Source organism: Tenrec ecaudatus, chromosome 7, assembly GCF_050624435.1.
Source record: "Tenrec ecaudatus isolate mTenEca1 chromosome 7, mTenEca1.hap1, whole genome shotgun sequence".
In the NCBI taxonomy this organism is placed as follows: Eukaryota; Metazoa; Chordata; class Mammalia; order Afrosoricida; family Tenrecidae; genus Tenrec; species Tenrec ecaudatus.
In genome coordinates, this window is record NC_134536.1 from 42,166,958 (window position 1) to 42,187,798 (window position 20,841).

The 20,841-nt window shown below is 41.5% G+C and overlaps 1 protein-coding gene and 1 pseudogene across 2 annotated transcripts in view; both read left to right on the top strand.

Moving 5' to 3' along the window:
• PTPRK (protein tyrosine phosphatase receptor type K) overlaps nt 1-20,841 on the top strand; it is a 634,437-nt gene that overhangs the window by 292,847 nt on the left and 320,749 nt on the right. The window lies entirely within an intron of this gene.
• LOC142453872 (U1 spliceosomal RNA) lies at nt 8,538-8,659 on the top strand (annotated as a pseudogene).

Consider the following 20,841-nt stretch of genomic DNA (forward strand, 5'->3'; position numbering starts at 1 on the left):
GTTTTCTGTACTTTTGTTATTCTTATTTAAGTATTAACTCTATGAATTAATAAACTACCTTGTCTATATCTTTTTAAATACTTAAACGGTCATTAGAGAGGCTGACCTCTTGTTATTTTAATTCCATCAATGCCTTTGAGCCATTTCTATTCATATTGGGACTAAAGGGCAAAGTAGAATACTTCATAATGTTTCTTAGAGTGTAATCCTTATAGGAAAAACTTGACCACAGCTTTCTTGGGAGCGGCTAGTGCATTGGAATCGCTCACCTTTGACTTAGTAGCTGAGTGCACAATGATGCTGCTGTGTTCCTTCCGGTTGCCCTCCGTCTGCTGCCATCCAGGCAGTTCTGGCTCGTAGCTGCCCTCTCATGGCACGCCCAGGCTACACATCTTTACGGGAGCAGAAAGCCTCACCCTTGTCCCTTGGGGAAGCTTGTGGGTTTGACTGTTAGCAGTCCGATAATACCGGACAGCAGCACCACGGCTCTTCCTAATAATAGAAAACTGAATGAGAAAATGAATAGTAACTCCCCTGGAAGGCCGATGCATCGCTCCGATGTTTACCCCGTATGACTCCAAATGAAACGGAAAGTTGTAGTCCTTGGACGATGGATGTGGTGATCGCCCACATGTTCCACTCATAAGTTTGGAGCTTTCCTTCTTTCAGCCCCGATGTCTGAAAATAAGACATCCGTGCCCTGACTTACCACTTGGCTCTTTTCTCTTTCCACTTGTTAGAGCCAAATGCAAAGTCCTACACTAGGCATGTGAACGTTTCCTTTACTCTAATACTAAATTTCACGTGGGAAAAAGTGAAACAACCTCCTATAGTAGTGACCACAAGCAGCACTGCTTTGAAGAAGCGGAAGTTGCAGAACCATTGTCCAGGTCAAGCCCCGTCGCTTATGAAGCAGCGGTGTCACCAGCAGGGTGCAGAGTCCCTGTGTGACAGTGTCCGAGAGGAGTGACACAAAAATGACTGTTCATAAAATTTTTTTAATAATTATTTTATTGGGGGCGCGTATAATTCTTATCACAATTCATACATGCATCCATTTTGTAAAGCACATTTGTACATTCATTGCCCTCATCATTCTCAAAACATTTGCTCTCCATTTAAGCCCCTGGCATCAGCTCCTCATTTCCCCCCTCCCTTCCAGCATCTCCCTCCCTCCCTCATAAACCCTTGATAATTTATAAATTACTTTGTCATACCTTACACTGTTCGATGTCTCCCTTCACCCACTTTTCTGTTGTCCGTCCCCAGGAAGGAGGTTATATGTAGATCCTTGTAATCAGTTCCCCCTTTCCACTGTTAAAAATATTTTTGTGCTGTTTTCCACCCAAAAAAATTGTTTTTGAAAATAAAGTATGTTTTTTAACAAAATAAAACATTTACATTTCTTTTTCTTTTTTTAAAATTTAATAAATATTTTTATTGGGGCTCATATAACTCTTATCACAATCCATACATACATCAATTGAGTAATGCACACTTATACATTTGTTGCCCTCATCATTCTCAAAATTCTCCTCCCACTTGGGTTCCTGGAATCAGCTCATTTTCCTTTTTTCCCTCCCCCTCCCTTCCTGCTCCCCCCTCCCTCACGAACCCTTAATAACTTATCAATTATTATTTATCTTATCTTATCTTGCACTGCCCGGCATCTCCCCTCACCCACTTGCCTGTTGCCCATCCCCCAGAGAGGAGGTTACATGTAGATCCCTGAAATCAGTTCCCCCTTTCTACACCTCCTTTCCTCCTGGTGTTGTCACTCTCACCGCTGGTCCTGAGGGATTCATCCGTCCTAGATTCCCTGTGTTTCCAGATCCCGACTGCACCACTGTACATCCTCTGGTCTAACCAGGTCCGCAAGGTAGTATTGGGATCATGTTAATTGGGGGGCAGGAAGCATTCAAGAACTAGAGGAAGGTTTTGAGTTTCATTGTTGCTACCCTGAACCCTGAGTGACTCATCTCCTCCCCACTACGCCTCTGCAAGGGATGTCCAGCTGTTTATAGATGGGCATTGGGTCCTCATCAAGCCCTCCCCTCATTCACAGTGATTTTTCCCCCCTGTCTTTGTTGTTTGAAACCTGTTCCCTTTGGCCCTTCATGATCACACATGTTGGTGTGCTGCTTCCATGTGGGCTTTGTTGCTTCTGGGCTAGATAGCCGCTTGTTTACTTTCAAGCCTTTAAGTCCCCAGACTCCATATCTCTCAATAGCTCGGCACCATCAGCCTTCTTCACCACACTTACTTAAGCACACATTCATCTTCAGTGTTTATGTGAAGAAGGTGATCACACAATGATGGTTTTTGTTCTTTGATGTCTGCTACCTGGTTAATTCAACACCTTGTGTTCACTTAGGCTGTGTGCTTCTTCTCTGTGGGCTTTGTTGCTTCCAAGCTACATGGCTGCTTGTTTGCCTTCAAGCCTTTAAGACCCCAGATGCTATATCTTTTTGATAGCCGGGCACCATCAGCTTTCTTCACCACGTTTGCTTATGCACACATCTGTCTTCAGTGATCATGTCAGGAAGGTGGGTATCATGGAATGACCGTTTGGATTGAGGGAGTGTGCGTGAGAGGCCCAATGTCCAACTGCTACCCTACTACTGAACCTATAAATATATGCACATAGGTCTATTTCCCCATAATCATAAATATATTTACATATGTACATGTTTGTATTTAGGCTTCTATGTCTGCCCTTTGCTTCCTACTCCTTTCCTCTATTTCCTTACGCTTCCCTCCTGTCCCACTACCATGTTCAGCCTTCATTCTGGTTTTAGTAATTCCTCTCAGTTACCTTGTCCTCGTTCACTCCCTACCAGTCCTCCCATCCCCTCCCTGGCACTGGTTTTGAACCACTCGCTTTTTCCTAGTCCCTGTGTTGGCCAACACCTCTTCCCTTCCCCTACCTCCCACACTGTCATGTCTCTCTGGGACCGTTGGTCCCGTTATTTTCTTCTCACAGTGTTTGTCCATCCTATCTTTTCTAGGTGGACCTGCAGATATAGTAATATGTGCATTGTAAATGAAGATGGCTTTGACAGCACCAAAGTGGCACATAAGAACATGCCATTGACAACAGCAACACTGACAAACAAAAAAGCTGTCAAACAAAAAAGCCACTGACATACAAAATTTAAAAGAGAAAAAAAAAGAAAAAAACAAAACAAAAAGACAGGGAAAAAAAAGAAAATTCTGTTGGTAGTTTGAGGTCTATTTGTTGGCCTTTAGGAGTGTTTTCCGGATGAGTCTGGTGGGTTGTCATGTCCTGGCCCCAAAGTCCATCCTTTATATTCCCTCGGGATCTCCTTGCTCTGCTTCCCCTGCTGCTTCATTGCACGCCCCAAGTGTTTGCCTCAGTGTGGTGGGGTCAGCTCAGTCGCACATCCCCCACTGTGTCTCAAGTGCTGTCCCGTGTAGGGTTGTGGGTCGGTGCAGGATGTCACATCTCGCTGTGGGGCCAGCTGTATGGTCCCCTCTGTACAATGGGCCTTTCAAGCCAGGCTTTCATCCTCTGAGCTTGGTGGCCCAGGTGTTGTCCGCTCTGTTCTTCCTCCTTCCTTTGCTTCAGCTTCCTTCTGAGTGTGGCGTGGTGGGTCAGTTCCTTTCCCACACCAGATGATCTAGTTTCATTTTCTGTGGTACTCCCTTTGATTGTGGGGATCGGGCTAATTCTGGATGGGGCCGGCATATGGTCCAGTCTCTTCATGTATTCCTCCATAGTTTATGTTGCCCTCCTAGTTTAGTGCGCCATGGTGGGATCCGTATGCATGTTCCAGTTCTGTGGGGACACAACCAATACTCTCCCCCGGGTGGGTTCGTGCCCTGTTCCCCCATACCATCTCCTTGGTGTAAGTATGTTTTTAAATAAAAGATTCTGTCACTACTGTAAACAAACATGCTTTTTTGGGTAAGTCCTGCTTGCATGTATCAATGTGCTCGCAGTGATAAAACCGTGCTCCTTGAACTTCTTGAACCGTCTACCATGCTCTCAGCTGGACAGTAAATAAGGAAAACCAGGGTAGGTGAGAAATAGTAAACGTACCGTGGACAGAAGACCAAAAGGTGTCTTGGTGGAAGTACAGCCAGAATTCTCCTTAGAAGCCAGCACTCAGCCTCCTGATGTGTGGTCCTGTTATCAGGAAAAAGCAGTTCTTGGAAAAGGGCATCATGTCAGGTGGCTGCAAAGAATGGGCTCCAACATTTCAAGTGTGAGGCCTGGCCAGGGTTTTGTTCTGTTCTGCACGGGATCACTGTTCAGGGCAACCAACTCTCGAGCACTCGAAAGCAGCCCTGCTCCCAGGTCACTGCTGTCTTCATCATTCAGTTACACCGACACTTCTAATCAAGTGATTTCATCCACAGATGCCATTGTAATTTAAAGATGTCCTTTTAATTTTGCAATTATTTTTGTGTCACTACTATGGTCATTAGATTCAATGATTCTGGAATTGTGCTTTGTGAGTGACAGTATCGTTAATAAATTAAATACATTTATTAATAAGTTAATAAATAAAATATCACTAAGGATTTATCATGCTATGGTATAAAAGGAGATCCATCGGGAGGTGGGATGAGGCGGGGATTTGACTCCGTGAGTTAACTGCCCTTGGTGACACCAATGCCGACGGAGCTACATCAAGTCACTCAACTCTGCCAAACTGTGTGCTTCATTCTCTGTAATAGGAATACTATCTGCCTCTTAGTTTGTTTTTGTGATGAAGAAGAGATAGCGTAGTGGGTGTAAGTACCACTGATATATAACCAGGCTCATACTAGAGTCTGATATAATGTCATGTACACATTTACTTATTATTTACTTGGCTTATAAAAAAACAAGTTATTTATAACTTGGTTTATAAAATAATTGATTTGGTAGTTTGATACAGGGTTTTCAAATGCAGTTCTACACAATACTTTAATTATAAAGCTTCAATAGCAAAAACAATCCATTTCTATAGTTTTTGCTAAAGCAGAAAACTCTTGATTTGCTGCCCTTTATAATCTGGAGTGGTGCAGATAGATACTCAGCAGAATTGGGCTATTTCTGTGAGCTAGATTAAAAGCTTAATAGTGAGGCAGTTTGCTTGTTACTTTTAGGAGCTATGTCTGAAACCTGAATACAAATTCCTTCAGGTTTATTTCCTTGGTGACCAAGGAAACCATGGGAGCTTTTTAAAAATCTAGGTGTGAATGCTCATGATTACCTCTGCACATCAACCTACCTTTGGGACCATGACAGAATGATAAATCTATTTAAGGGGGCTGTACGATTCTAGGAAGCAGGTAAACATGCAGTAGGTAGTTCTACTCTCATAAAGGCTTTAGGAGCAGTCCTTTTACATGACAGATTGAGTAATCAGCTATCTGGTTTATCAACTAGGAGATGCCTATTTGTGCCCATTCCAAGCAAAGGTGATGTAAAGATACTGTTACAGCATTCATCTTGTAGCGCATTTTATTTCACCAAATAAGATACTCACTGGTATTTTAGAAAGACACTGGCTTTTCTGTATGTGCATGTGTTTGGGATGAAAAAAGACATAATTTTGTAACAATAGCTTTATTTACTGGCTAGTGAATTTTTTTTAAGTGGTGGGGTAAAATCCATACTGCTATGAGCTCCCTCAGTAGATTAAGCAGATGGTTGTGGACATTCTGGGAAACGTAGATGTGTTTGGGACTAGAATTGTCTGAAAGTGGCTATAGCCAAAGGGGTTGCATCTTAGAGATTTAAGTTCCTAATTTGGAATCGGTGGATCTTTAGACTTTCTAATTTTGAGCTTCAGAGTCTTATAAATTCAATTTTACATATTCTAATAGGGGCAAGGATCTATTATTTGAATAGAAATGGTTCTGGAACTTCACAGACTTTAGGAAGCACTGCTTCTTTTTAAAAAAATAATCAGTAGACATTTTCTTTAAATTCATACTAGAACAACCAATACCTATGATTTCTAGTTTATGCTTTTATGAGTTCTGCATATACAAATAAACCCACTAATAACAACATGTGTGTAATTTTGTTAATGTTTAGAGTTGATGTCTGTTCTTATGTTAAGAAATTGAATATTGCTATAGTCAAGAGTGCTTCCTGAAAAAACATCATTTTTAAGTCTTATTATTAAGCTCATTATTAATTGTAAGAATGTTCCAACTCTTCAAAATAAAGTGAATAATCCAAGCCTGCTGAGGACACAGGCCTTGGTCACAGATTACATGCATCAGCACTCTTGGAAGGGAACCAGGGAAACTCTAAGCAAGGTTTGCCAAGTCGGAAGCAACGTTTCCTTCAACTTTGAGGGCCCTGGTGTTTGGTGAATGCTTCAACCCTGCTAGAGAGGGCCTTCTGAGCTTGGGCCAAGGTCAGGGGAGGGGTTTGTACCTGAGCACACCTTTCCTTTTTGGAGGAGAACCAGCTGCTTCTGCCAACAAGCAGATCAAAGCACAGCAGGGGCCTCTCACTGGTTTACCAGCCATTCCCCAGCTCAGCTCTTCTGAAGCAGATAGCAGGGTGGGGTGAACAGGGTCCACTGCCTCCAGCCTGCCTGTGGTGCTTCCCTTTGGAGCTGGTGTAAGAACCAGGAGGACCCTTCCACAGTGTGGCCACCAGGCTGGTCCCCTCTCCTCCACCCTTCCTGGTCAGCTTTCAAGCATGTCACCAGCAATCTCTGCTCTGACTCCAGCGTGGTAGGAACCACGCTCCTTCCCTGTGAGGCCTTCAGCGCTGGACCCTCTGCCAGCATCTCCCTGACCTGGCATTGACTCCAGAAGGCTTTTGCCTGAGGTCCCTGTCTTTCCCACTGGAATTGAGGCAAAGGGAGCAGCTTCCCTTCCTCCTTCACAGAGCGCCGCCCGTCTGCCACCTTTGGGATGTCCTTTTACTGCCGCAAGGCTGCACTTGATGGTAAGGGCCTGAATAAAGCAAATCTCATTTGCCAAAAATTGACAATGGAAGTTGGAATCGGAGCTCTGACAGCTAAAAGAAAGAAAGAATGTAGCCAACAGCCCTGCCCTCTTGTTTTGTCCAGCACATATGCAGCACATACACTGCAGGAGGTAGAATTTTGGTCTCTTGAGGCCTGAGTCGTTACTGTGACTGACAGTCCCATGACCAGATGCTACATGGGGACTTTCAGAAGATTGCATCTGGTGATGTTATTATTGCTCCTTTTTGAGTGAGATACAAATTCAGAATATTTGCAAATAGCCTTTTGAAGAAATGTGTACTCTCTACATCATTTCTAAACTTTTGTTGAGACTGGGAGAAAGTGGAATCATTAATTAAATGTCATCTTGAATGCCATGTTATTTTTATTTCAAATTCCATTATTTAGTACCAGTGAATGACAAGCCTGGTATCCCGCTATACATGGAAAATGTTCAGAAGAGACTGTGGTAGAAATGCCTCTTTCCTTTGGGTTATGTCAGCTTTACAGTGAATAGATGCCTGTGTGATAATCACTGGGAATCAGTTAGTTATGGGGTTTGCATGTGTCTCTGTAAGGTTGCAGAGTGACATGTAATTCAACATTAAATTCTTTGATCTTTGAACCAGTAGAGCCCTGTTAAAGTTCTATATTTGTCTCGAATCTGCTGAAGTGGCTTCAGTCCAATTTTAGCTCTGTGTGCCACCTTTTTTATCTTAAAAATAAGAGGATGCTGCCTTCAGGTACTTAGTAAAGTTTCCTGATGAACAGAAAGCCCTATGAGTCTGAATTTTAATTTCACACCAGGGAGCAACAACAAAGTTCTATACTGCTTAGCATGATTATGTTGTTTAAAATTATTATATAAGCACGATTATGCAAATCCCTTTGTCTTAATAGCATATGCTTGATATTATTTATGTTGCCAAAGTCATGGTCCAAATGTCTACTCCAATTATGATATTATTTTTAAGGGACAGAATTATCTTCTTTACAACTATTTGCTTTATGATGTAGTTTCCCTGAAATTGTCCTGGACAGAATGCCAGTGCTGCTTGTTATGGGCTAAGGATAATTGACTAGCAGGTACAATCTGCAGAAAGAAAGTTAATCTAATTGTTGTAAAGACTTTCTCCTAGCTACAGAGAATGCTAAATTGATTTTACTTTACTACATAGAAAAACTGCAGCGCATTACATGGACCAGGGCTACTTTAGTGAATCCCTGTGAGGATTTTCACTAAGCTTTTGGAGAACTCATGATCTTCGACAGATTACCAGTGTTTGCTAAAGTGGATGATACCCGGGGAGCTGGAACAATCCAGGGGGCTCACAAAAGTGGGTACATACATTTTATCCTGGTTTATGTGCGACAGTGCACAGCCTTTTCATTGTCAGGGCTCCTGAGAGAAACATTCGTGAACTAGGGAACCTATAGGCTACCCGAATGATTTACTGTAATGTAAGACTGTCCTTGTCACCTGCCACGTATTATACCTAAGGCTTATACAGGCAGCAGAACATACACACACACACACACACACATAAACAAATATTTTGCATAATACGTAGCTTTAAAAAAAATCCTTCTGTACTTATTTGGCAGGGGAGATACCATGAAGGTGGTTTTCCCAGGGCAAGACTTATCCGTTGCACTCCGGATGTGCTGACCCCTGCGATTTCCCCAAATGTGGGAAACTCAACTGCATTAAAAAAAAATCTGTCTAGTGGTTAATAAGGGTGTCATCCGCAGTCGTGAGAATGGCTGCCATGCTTGGGTCCTAACCCAAACATTTGAGGCTCAGAGCAGCACTGCAGAACAGCCTGGTGATCCACTTGCCAAAATCAGCCATTGAAAGGTGTGTGGGGCACAGCTCTATTCTGACACGCATGATGTCATGAGTTGGATTGGATTCAAAGGAAACCTTTAAAAAAATTTTAGTTAGTAAAAGTTTAGACATTAAGTATTAACTGTTTACATTTACGCTGTATTTCCTCTGTACCCCGGTGTCTTTATGCCTGTCATGGGCACTATCATTCTTAGAGTCTCTCTGATTGGAATCTTCACAGTTGGAATTAACTTTCATCACAGCCCAAACCTCCACCCTGCTTTTGATAGTACATTTAGTAACTTTAATGGTTTTCCCGGGAAACGTGTTTCGTGTGTAAGTAGCGTCCTCTTTGCCATGATTACCTGGTTTTTTGTGTGCAGTCATCTGTTTAACTGGTCTGTGGAGCTTCCGTATCCGAATTTAAGGCATGCTGTGCTTTGCTCGTGAACTACTTTCCTTTAATCACTCTTAATGTGGTGATTCAAACTGCAAGCCTGACTGTCAGGGCTTTGAAATCTCATCCTTTTCTGGGTTGATGTCAGTGCAAACCCAGTTTTCTTTTGAACCTTCCCAGCCTTGCCGACTCTTGGTCTTGCCTCCGCGTTGGAGCAGACTTCCAAAAGTGTAACTTAGTCTCTATTCTGCCTTCCTGTCCACGATTCCTTTCTCTCGTCTCTAGCTCTTTGCTTGTTGGGGTTTGCTGTACTCTTGGAGTCCAGTGTCCTGCTGCACTGCCCGGTGAGAACTCGATCCATGTAGTCTACTGGATTCTCTCTTCTCCACATTACAAGCTGTGGGAACAAATAGGTTCAAAAGTTACAGAGTGCTCCTGGAACCACTAACGTAGGTTACATATTGACCTAGTCTTGGTTTACATTGTGTAATGGTTTTTGTTTCACCTGTATATTATTCTGAGAGAGAAAGGTGAGACTGGCTGGGCCCGTGAAGTCTCGACACTCTAGGAAGCAGGTCCTTTGTGACTCAGCGGCAGTGGCTTTGGAGTGGTGCATGGGCACTTGTGGTTGAGCGGTGATCATTTTCTTACTTAAAATATCATGTAATTTTATCCGTGTGATTATGGAAACTCAGTTTTTCTACATGAATTTCATTGACAGGTTTGGAGATATCCTTGCAGTTGTTGGTGTACAATTAATTAGATAGATATTAATGAATTTAATGAATGAGTCCTAGTTTGTTTTTTTTTTTACTGGAAGCTTATATACCAACTATCATTTCTGATGCAGTGATAAGTTCTGGAATTTTTATCGCTGCATTTTTTAGGCCGTTTCATTAAAATGCTTCTGTTTTACTGAAGAGGATAAATCCCTGCCCTCTGGTACTTGGCTGGAACTAATTAGCCCTTATCGTGTGAGCTATGAGACACTTATTACCACTTTGCTCTCCTGTCTGATGTTAACTTGTCAGGGATACTACTGATTGATGCCCTCTCTCCTCTGCATAGAACATGAGTGTGATAGTTATTGCATAGGATTTCACCCAGGTCATTTCTTTTGATGAGGGCATGAATACAGGAAATGACCACAGAGATGAACTCTGGAAGTCATCTTCGTTAAGAGTCCAGATTTACATTTTACTAGTGAAAGTGAATGTGAAGAATAAGGATTCATGTCTTCAGGATTGTTAGACGTGCATGGCTCTCCTCTCTTCCAGGCTATGGGAGAAAGCAGATAGACCCTTTAATCATATTATTTAATCTTAAGAGACTGTACAGGTAGCATGGAATAGAATAGTAAGGATAGAATCAATACATTAAAAATAATTGGGGGTGCCATTTATATTTAAAGGACTGATTTTCAGTTAGGTGTTCCTGGTGTTGTATAGTACTTTTGTTAGAGTAATTGGATTTTAGAAATAGCTAAAAAAATTTTTGCAAAGTTTTTAATATAATTGCATTTTTCACAAATGTAAACAGATCATCATTCTTATTTGTTTGAGAATTTTTAAAAAAAGATGTGGACCCCATTTCTTTTTAAAGAAAAAAGGACCAAAAATATAATTAGCATTTGAATAGTTGGCTGCTTTTAGTAAGAATTTTACTTAATGACACAGGTTTCTGAATTTTTGCTTCCTCTCATGTGGAGAATATATCTTTTGGTTCTCAGTAGTATACTACTCTGACTTGGGATATAATGACAAATTGTGTGAATTTAAATTGTGTTAATTTAAATCACCACCATCAATTTAACTAGCACCTTTGGTATTTTGTTTTTTAGATGGTCTAATAAAAAATGAGCTTTCTTGGGCAACGGCAACGCCTACATGATAACCGCAGACCTCTGGGGCATTAGCTTGGGGATGTGAAGGCAAGAGTCTCTCCTCTTGGACATGCGATTACTTTATTTTTATTTTTTTATTTTTTGCGATTACTTTCTGATGATTTCTTAATAACTCAGTGTTTCGCCCAAGCCTTCAGCTGCCACTAACATTCACTCTTTGTTCTTTTAGGCTGAAAAAGGTGTGATAAGAATTTTCTTGTGAGCTAAAATAGGATGCAGGTAGTTTTGCGTTGCTTCAGTATAGATTTTAAGGGCCCCTGATAGTGTAGTGGTTACGTGTTGGGCTAAGTCAGCAGTTCAAAACTCCAGTCTCTCCAAGGGTGAAAGACAAGACTTTCTACTTCAGTTAAGATCGAAAGCTGCGGAAACCCAGGGCCCATTCTATCCTATCCTATAGGATCATAATTAGTCAGCACTGCATTGATGGCAGTGAGTGGGTTCAGTATAGACTGGAGCTGAAGTATACAGACATTTCCTTATAATCACTGGGCAATCAGAATGGTCCATTAGTCCAAGAACTTTATATAACAGAGAAGGTAGATTTTTCTTCAGCTTTTGTTGCTGGTGATTTCTCAGTAAAATTTACCTGATCTCCTTTTTTAAAAAAAATCTCCTATTTGAACTTTGTTTCTACTGACCGTTTCATATGTGTGTATGGATTTTGCACTCTTTTGAGCAAGTTAAGCCAGAAATTGGTGTTGCATTCAGTCTTCAAAGGGCTTGTTCACAGCCTCCCTCCCAGGACAGGGGCAAGAGGGTTTTGGTGTGCTGCATTTGTTAAGGGTGAAGAGTTGTGACTTGTTTTGTGAATCAGTACAAACTTTTTGAAGAGGCTGTTTTGTGAGTTTTTAATAAAAACAAAACAAACAAACAAAAAACCCTCACTGCCATCTAGCTGTAGTCTAATACTGGAGGAAGAGTTGAAAAGCTTAAAAGATCATGGGCTTTATGATCAAATCAAGTTCTGATAAAAATCCAGCTTAATCACTTGCTAATTATTTTCTTGTTCACGTTATTTCCCATGCCTGAGCCTCAAACAAAGCATTTGCGGTTGAAATTTGTGGTTCAAAGGTTGGTGTTTTGAACCCCCCAGTCCTCCATAGGAAAAAGATGTGGTCGTCTGCGGTGAAGAAGTGCTGACTTGCAGACCCTGTGAGTCCCAGTCAACTTGGTGGCAGTGGGTGTTTTGGGTGGGCACCGAGTGCCAGAGAAGTGTTCTCTAAATGGTAGTTTTTCAGTTTTCCTTCCCGGGATTGTTGCTGTGCTCATTTATAGGTGTGGTCAGTGTGTGGTTTGTGAGCGTTGTCGGGGATGGGAAGTGGGATGATGGTCAATACCTTTAGAGAAGGGTGACGCAGGGACTCCAGAGAATCTTGAGTGAGCCCAAGCCCACCTTTCTTGGTTAACAACTCGCGAGAGCTGAGCTGTGTGAGAAAGAACCTTTGCTGAGTCTATGATATATATTTTCGGTGGGTCTCCATTAGGAAAGGAAAGTCTGAGTGTCTACTTCATGTTCTGCTTTTCTTCACACTCTTCTTAATGTTTTGTTTCTATTTGTTTATTTTTGAAGATCATTTTATTGGGGGCTCTTGTAGCTCTGATATCAATCCCTATATTAATTGTATCAAGCACATTTGTACATATGTTGCCATCATCATTTTCTCAACATTAACTTTCTACTTGAGCCCTTGGTGTCAGCTCCTCTTTTTTCTCTCCTTCCCCCACCCTCGTGAACCCTTGGTAAATTATAATTTTTTTCATATCTTACACTGAGTGCTGTCCCTTCACCCAGAATTCTGTTGTTCGCCCCCCTGGTGGGCATGGTGGTGATTATGTGTCGATCCTTGCAATCGGTCCTCCTTTCCTCCCTTCTACTTCATGTTAACCAGGTCAGGTGCCATCACATACACCCTCTCAAAACTGCCCTGTGGTTTACGGAAGGCTGTGGAGTCCTGGTGGTGTACTAGTTATGAGTTGGGCTGCAATCTTCATGATTAGCAGTTCGAAACCATCAGCAGCTTTGCAGGACAAAGACTCGGCTTTCTGGTAAACAGAAAACCACAGGGCCAATATGAGTCCACACTGGCTCCATGACAGTAAGTTTGTTGGGTTTTTTTGGTGTGGAAGATGTAGTTAGTTTTCCCAGAATCATGCAGCTTGCGAACGGATTGACATCCTAACCCAGGTGGGCCAAAGCTGAGGCAAAAACTCAGTAGGAAAGCCAGACTTGGTGTACAGGTTCCATGCTCAGGTTTTTCTTTTAGTTAGGAGATTACAGCCTCAGAAACCCACAAGGGCCATTCTGCTCTGCCCTCTAGCATTTCTGTGAATAGGAAGTGCCTCTATGGCAATGATTTTGGTTTTATTGTGAGTCGATGTGAAACAGAGAGAAATACTTTCCGGTCCCTGCACCATCTTCGCAGCTATTGATCACGGCTAGTGTTGCAGTTACCATGCCAATGCATCTTGTGGAGGATTCCCGTCTTTTTCAGGGGCCCTCTTCTTTATGAATCATGAGAACCTTTTCCAAGCACTGATCTCTCCTCACATCACATTCAAAGTACATAAGACCATGCTTTGCCGTCATTGCTGCTAAGGAGCATTCCGACTGTATTTCTTATAAGAGATTTGTTCTGACAGCCCATGACACTTTCAACATTTCCCACCAGCACCATAATTCTCGTGCATCGCTCTTCTTTGGTCTTTCTTTTTCACTGTCCAGCTTTCACATATGTATGAGGTGATTGAAAATACTATGGCTTGGATTATGTTTAGCCTAGTCCTCCCAGTGATGTCCTTGCTCTTAAGTACTTTAAAGGGGTCTGTGCAGCAGCTACGCATGATGTCATATGTTGTTGGGTTTCTTGATCGTTGGCTTGCATGAATATTGATTGTGGATACTAGCAAGATGAAATTTTTGACAACTGCAACTTCTTCTCTGTTGTTCATCATGTTTGTTGGTCCCCTTGTGGAGACGTTGGACTTCCTTACAGTGAGCTGCAATCCGTACTGAAGGCTGCAGGCCTTGACCTTGACCAGCAAGTGCAAGTCCTCTTAGCTTGCCATGGCCATGGATGTGTTATCTGCATATTGTAAGTTGTTCGTAAGACTTTCCCAGTTCCTGATGCCTTGCTCTTCTTCTTTGTTACCCCTGTATGACAAACTGATATCCAAGTGATGGAGATGACTGTCATTGAGTCGATTCTGACTCTTAGCAACCCTAGAAAACAGAGGAGAACTGGCTCTGTGGATTTCTGAAACTGTGGATTCTTTACAGGATTAGAAAGCTTAATTGTCTCCTCCGGGATGACTTGTACTTTTGAACTGCTGACCTTGCAGTTAGCAGCCCAACTACACCACCAGAGCTCCTTTTGGAAATGACCCTACAAGACAGTGATACTGCCCTTCATGGTTTCCCCGCCTGTACTCTTTATGTAGCTGCCTGCTAGAGCTTTCTCCTGTGGAGTGGCTAAGGAACAAAATTATATAGAGGAAAAATTTATTTTCGCCCATGGGACACACAGCATTTGATTTTTATGGTATTTATTAAGTTATGGGGAGGCACTATATAAGAAAGAAATAAGGGAAAGAACATAAATAAGTGATATTGATTAACCTAGTCATTTCTGTCCTGGGGAAGTGGGTTGGAAGAGTATAATGCATTATGCTCATTGCAGGAACACTTATGGCATATAGATGAATCATGAACTTTTCTCCTTTTTCATCGACTTTGTACTGACTCATCACTGTTGCAGATTTGTTATTTTCTGGGTGTGCATTAATAAGTGGTTATTTTGGGTCTTGCCTGACTGTGAAAATTCAAATGTTGAAATGGGCATTTAATTATAATTGATAACACTATATCCAGTAATGTGATAAACAATATAAAGTTTCTTCCAAAGTTTATAATTTTCACTTGGATGAGCCCTGGTGGTGATGTGAGGTAAGCATTAAACTGCTAAATGCAAATGGGTGGTTTAATCCCCCCAGCTGCTTCCTAGGGAAAAGTTGAAGCTGTCTGCTACTGTCCAGTCTCAAATCACTGGTCACTGGGAGTCAATTTTCTAGTTCTTCAAGTCCACTTTAATCAGATGTTTTCAGTTATTCCACACGCAGGTCCCATGGCAGTTGTGGGCTTGAAACAATTTGTTTGGGGGAAGCACACCAACACTTCTCTGATGAGAACTAGCTTAGCACAAGCTTGCTGTATTTCTAGGAGTCTGTAAATCTTACCTGAATTCTTCCTTTGGGGATCTCTGTGTGCTTAGATGTAGAATCACTCTCCTGGCTGCCTGTCCAGGTTGCCATTTGGGTTGGTGAAACAGAACTGTAAATCTAGAGGAGACCTTACACACAGAGTGTTCCAGTCATTTAATTTCAAAGAAAAAGGGATCATGGCCAAAGCACTCATATGGTCCTATGTCATTCCACTGTTCATAGGCCGGACTGGAACCTTGTAGTGAAACAATTGCCTGATCAAATGCTTTTTAGACTTTCTCTCTTGGTATACCAAACTCATCAACACAACTGGGTCTCAAGGCTCTGAGGTAGCAGAGGCAATTTATGCTCGACTGGCAACTTAAAGCTTGGTGGGTTGAACCCACCCCCTACTCATAGGGAAGGACAGATATGATGATCTGCCAAGACAACCCCATGAGGCAATTACTCCCTAACACAAGGAAGGCTTCATGAGCTGGAGTAGATATTATGGTAGTGGACAAGCACAAATAATTTCTCCTGGTTCTTTGGAAATTTCAGAAAACCATTGTGTTAGTCAAACATTTCTGTGTGCCAGGCAGTTGGCTAATAGATTCCCCAAATCAACGAATCCAAATGCTTGTGCTGTGTCCCTTCTAGCATTTACTGTTTCTCTTAAAGAGACATGTTTAAGTCTGTTTGATTCTTATTTCCATTGTTCTGGCAAGAGCGTTTATGTGCTATTTAACATTTTTTTATTATCTCTAAAATACCCTCTGGAGGACGTAATTCAATTTTGCATTAACGAAGAGATTAAAATACTCTCTCAGGTTTATGTTGGAGGCTCAGGCCACAATTTTGAAAGGTAATTGCTATTGATACATTTGCATGCCTTTGCATTTGCTGCATTGCCGGCCTGGTGGCATAGTGGTTACCCATTGGGCTGCTGGCCACAACTAGTAGGTGCACCCCAGGAGATAGAGGAGGCTTTCTAGTTCTGTAAAGAGTCACAGTCTCGGAGCCTCACTGGGGCAGTTGTATTCTGTTCTATACTGTGGTTACTATGAGTTGGAATTGACTTGATGGCTGTAGGTTTTTGGTTTTGCATATGGTGTAGAGCAGAGTCCTGGGCCAAATGCCTTTGTTGTTCCTTCAAGCTCTGCCTCTCAGTTGCTCTGTAACCTTAACCTCCCCTTCTCTTTGTATCTTCACCTGTGAAATGAGGATACTACTTGATAATGTAGATAGCTAAGCTATCTCCGCTCTGGAAGGCTGGAGTTTCCAAACCCAACCAGTAACTTCACAGGAGAAAGACTAGATAATCTGCTTTGTGAAGATTTCAGGGAAGAAATCCTGTTGGCATAACAATGACAGCAATTCACAGGACCCTTAGGAGGACCAAATCACTTAGAATTTTATAGCAAGCAGAATAATTTCTTTGACATTGTATTATCTAAATACCTGTTCGTAAAGGATATTTTTTAAAGTTGTGAAGTCACATAAATGTTTCTGAAAATTGGAAGTTGATGAGAGTTATGCATTTCCAAAATAACAGCACAACCTATCAGAATATATACCTATTAGCCCTAGTTTATAGTAGTCAAGCTACTTCTTCTTCTTGATGTAGCTTGTGCTAGTGTAACTGCCATTGCTGATTCATAGGGACCTTATTGTATAGAGTAAAATTACCCCTTTGGGTTTTGGAGACTGTAACTCTTTACGTTAGTAGAACGCCTCTTCTTGCTCCTCAAAAGAGGCAGGTGAGTTTGAACTGTTGACCAACGAGTAACCACTGCACCACCAAGACCCCCTATAAAGTTAATAGGACAAGATATATTAGATAACTATGTAGAACTTTGAGTTGGAATCATGTTTTGCTGTTTAAATACCATAATTTTTCTGTTTCAATTTCAGTATGTTTATTAATAGTAATAACTCTCAAATCTGGCTAACAAGCCATCCATAGCTATCAAATAATGTGTTTAAATTTTTTTATAACATTGAAGACTTCTCAAAAGTTACTAGAGCAGCAGTTCCCAACCTGTGGGTTGCGACCCCTTTGAGGGTCAAACGACCCTTTCACAGGGGTCGCCTAAGACCATCAGAAAACACATATTCCCGATGGTCTTAGGAACCGAGACGGCGCTCCTGTACCTGTCACCCCATTTGCACTTCACCAGACACCCATCCACAAAGTTGAAGATGTTCCCGAGACAGCACAAGAGGAGTTCATTGAACTTTTCAACAGCGATGCAGTAAGAACTGATTTCTCTACAATGCCGGTTACAAGATTCTGGATCAAGTGTTTGCAGTCATATCCTGTTCTGTCTGAGACTGTATTGTGCCTTCTTCTTCCATTTCCAACAACATATCTTTGTGAAACAGGGTTTTCCAGATTGTTGGTTATCAAGTCTAAATACAGAAGTAGACTTGTTGTGGAAGATAATCTCCACTGTGCTCTTGCTAAGACTGCCTGAGAATTCCTGATCTGGTAAGAAAGAAGCTATCTATCTCAGCCTTCGCACTGACCTTGGCTTTTTATACATACTGTCACAAAATGTAGCAACATGGTTTACTGTTGTTCTATTAAGACTGTTACCCATGCTACGCAATGCTTTAAAACAAAATTCAATTTATTTGTAATTAGAAATAAATATTTCACAGTAATTACATATTCTTTTGTCATTAATCACTATGTTCAATTTGTAAAAATGAAAGTACATCCTGTATGTCAGATATTTACATTATGATTCATAGCAGTAGCAAAATTAGTTATGATGTAGCAATAAAAATAGTTTTATGACTGGGACTCACCACAGCATGCGGAACTGTCTTAAAGGGTCATGGCATTAAAAAGGTTGAGAAGCAGTGTACTACAGTGTTTATTACTATTTATAAAATTTATGAATTGTTTCTTTAGAACACTTCCTATTTCTTAGCAATCACTGATGATGAATTAATGGTGCGCTCAGAGGCCCAGCAGGACTCTGTAGATCCTGAGATTTGATTGCACAGAGCTTAAAGGGCTGGACTGATAACTGAATAGGCGGCTTTTCCCACACATCTCTGCTTTCTGTAGCGTGAAAGACTGGGGACCTCCTTGTCCCGTTGCTGTCTCCTTGCTTTGGGCTCGGTAGGAACCACTATGAACGCTTCCTGCTCCCTCCTCTAGGGTCATTATGATTTAGAATCGTACGTCAGAAGAACAAAACATAAAATGCACAACATAACTTCCATATTTGAAACGAAATATTGCTTTTTAAAAAGGGAAACATTAATTACTGCATTTATTGTTACTAGTAGTGGATACCCAGGACAATAATCTAAATAAACAGTACTTGAACAGTATCAGGGGGTTTTAAAATGCTTACGGACCATTAGCAGGAAAATACAGTGGGCAATTTTCACTAATCTTTGAAAGTTCTCTTTTCTGCGTTAACTCGGTTGAGAAGTTCATTTCAGAGATCATTCAACTTTCATTTTCTTTATTCTTTCATACTACTAGACGGGTATGCCCTAAGAAGCCTCTTTCAGCAACTCATAGGGACACGTTGGTCTTTCCTTTTGGTAAATTCAGTCCAGTTAAAGTCGAGACCTTCAGCTATTTATTTACTCATTGAACGTAGACTTGCAGGTTGAGCTTTGATGGAGAGGAGGCAACAGTTTCATGTTTCTTCTCTTTCCTGGCAATGGCTTTAAAAAAACCCCAAAACAATCCAAGAAAAATATCCACCAAAACAACACAAAACATACACACAACCCACAAAAACCAAAAACAAGTCACTGCCATCAAGAGGGAAATTCATAGCAACCCAATGGCGTAGGGTAGCACTGCCCCTCTGGGCTTCTGGGACTGTAAACCTTTACATGAGCGGAAAGCCCGTCCTTCTCCTGTGGAGTGGCTGGTGTTCTTGAACTGCTGACCTTTAAGCTGGCAGGCCAACTTTTTACCACTGTGCCACCAGGGCTCCACTGGAAGAAAAGCAGATGTTAATTTGATTGTACTTCCTTCCGAGTGTTTGAGTTTGTAGACACTCTGCCCCATTGACTGTGCTCTTGCTGCTGGTGGGCCTTGTCTACTTGGTATGGTACTTGGCTTCCCACCAGCCTTCTAGCTTGGAAGACTGCCTGGGAAGAGGCAGCTTTGTCCTCCCCGGGCCTCTGCCTTGGTCTGCTACTCAATCTTTGCAGCAATTTTGACCCTATATGTAGCTACTGCTTCGGAAGACCTCCCCCCCTGTACTACCTCTACAAGGCAGGGTGGGATAGTGGAGAGGGTCAGGGGAACACAGTGCCTGCCCTGTGGTAGTGGGTCTGTGGTGAAGGAAGAATGTCTCCAGTTACAGAGCTCCAAGAAAAATAGTTTACCATCCCAAATCAAATTAGGAAAGGCTTATACTTTATATAGTTCTTTGAATATCTTTCCTCCACCCCTCTCTGTAACCCTCCCTCTACTTCGCTGTCCTATTCTTCCATTCCTTGTTCTCTTCCTTAAGATGAAGATATATTTCCAAAAAAACCTCTTAAGCTCACCGCCATGGTGGCAACTGTGACTCACAGAGACCCTCAAGGACAGAGAACTGCCCTTGTGGGTTTCCAAGGCTGTAAATCCTTATGAGAGTAGAAAGCCACATTTTCCCCCTCGGAGGTTTTGGTATGGTTAGCAACCCTATGTGTACCCCACTACCCCACCAGGACTCCCTGAAGGAACACTTAGGGAGGAGGCACCCCATATGTGACTTGCTGTACTAAATTTAAGGATGGATAAACCTCATTGTTTTTCCATTTTCTTGGTCATCTCTATACTTAAAACTCTCATCATCTTCTCTTGGAAAAAGTTGTTCCGTAATCTTGTTTTGTATCTGACTTTCTGGCTCCTGATCTCCCACAAACCAATTTAGTTTATGCCCTCTGCTATAAGCCTGCTCAATTACATAATGATAGCATAAAAGCCAATCTCTCCCCTTTTCTTAATGGAATAAAATATTATTTGCAGGGGGCCATGTCATCAAATGTGTAGTCTAGAGAGCAGTTAGTTTGCTAATTATACAATTTGTTAATTATACAATAAATTGGTAAAGACATAGAAATCATAATACAGAAGCTAATAAAGTTAAAAAATCTCCCTTCAGGTCACTTTACCCTTTCCAACTCTACTCCAAAGTACTATTGTGTTTGCATCTATATGCTTCCAGATTTTTTAATGAAATGATAGCCATGTTTTCTATTCAAATCTTTATGTGCAGTTTGTTCTAAAGGTCAAATGACTGTATAGATTTTCTGTGTGTTACAGAAGGTAGCCTTTAGGCTTACTTGTAGCTTTACTTGAATGGGATAGAAAGACTTACGAATGTTTTAAGTTGCAACTTCACCTCCTAGAAGAGTAATATAGATAGAAATTTTATGGCCCTTTCCTAAGAATATATGATTTGTGCATAAGAAAAGTGAAAATTGAAAACACACTGAATCATTGTACTAAAACATACATCAATTCATTCTTCCTGCTGTTTAATGTTGATGATTTAAAATGCCAGGGCATACTTTATTTTAAAGTAGAAAAAGACTATCC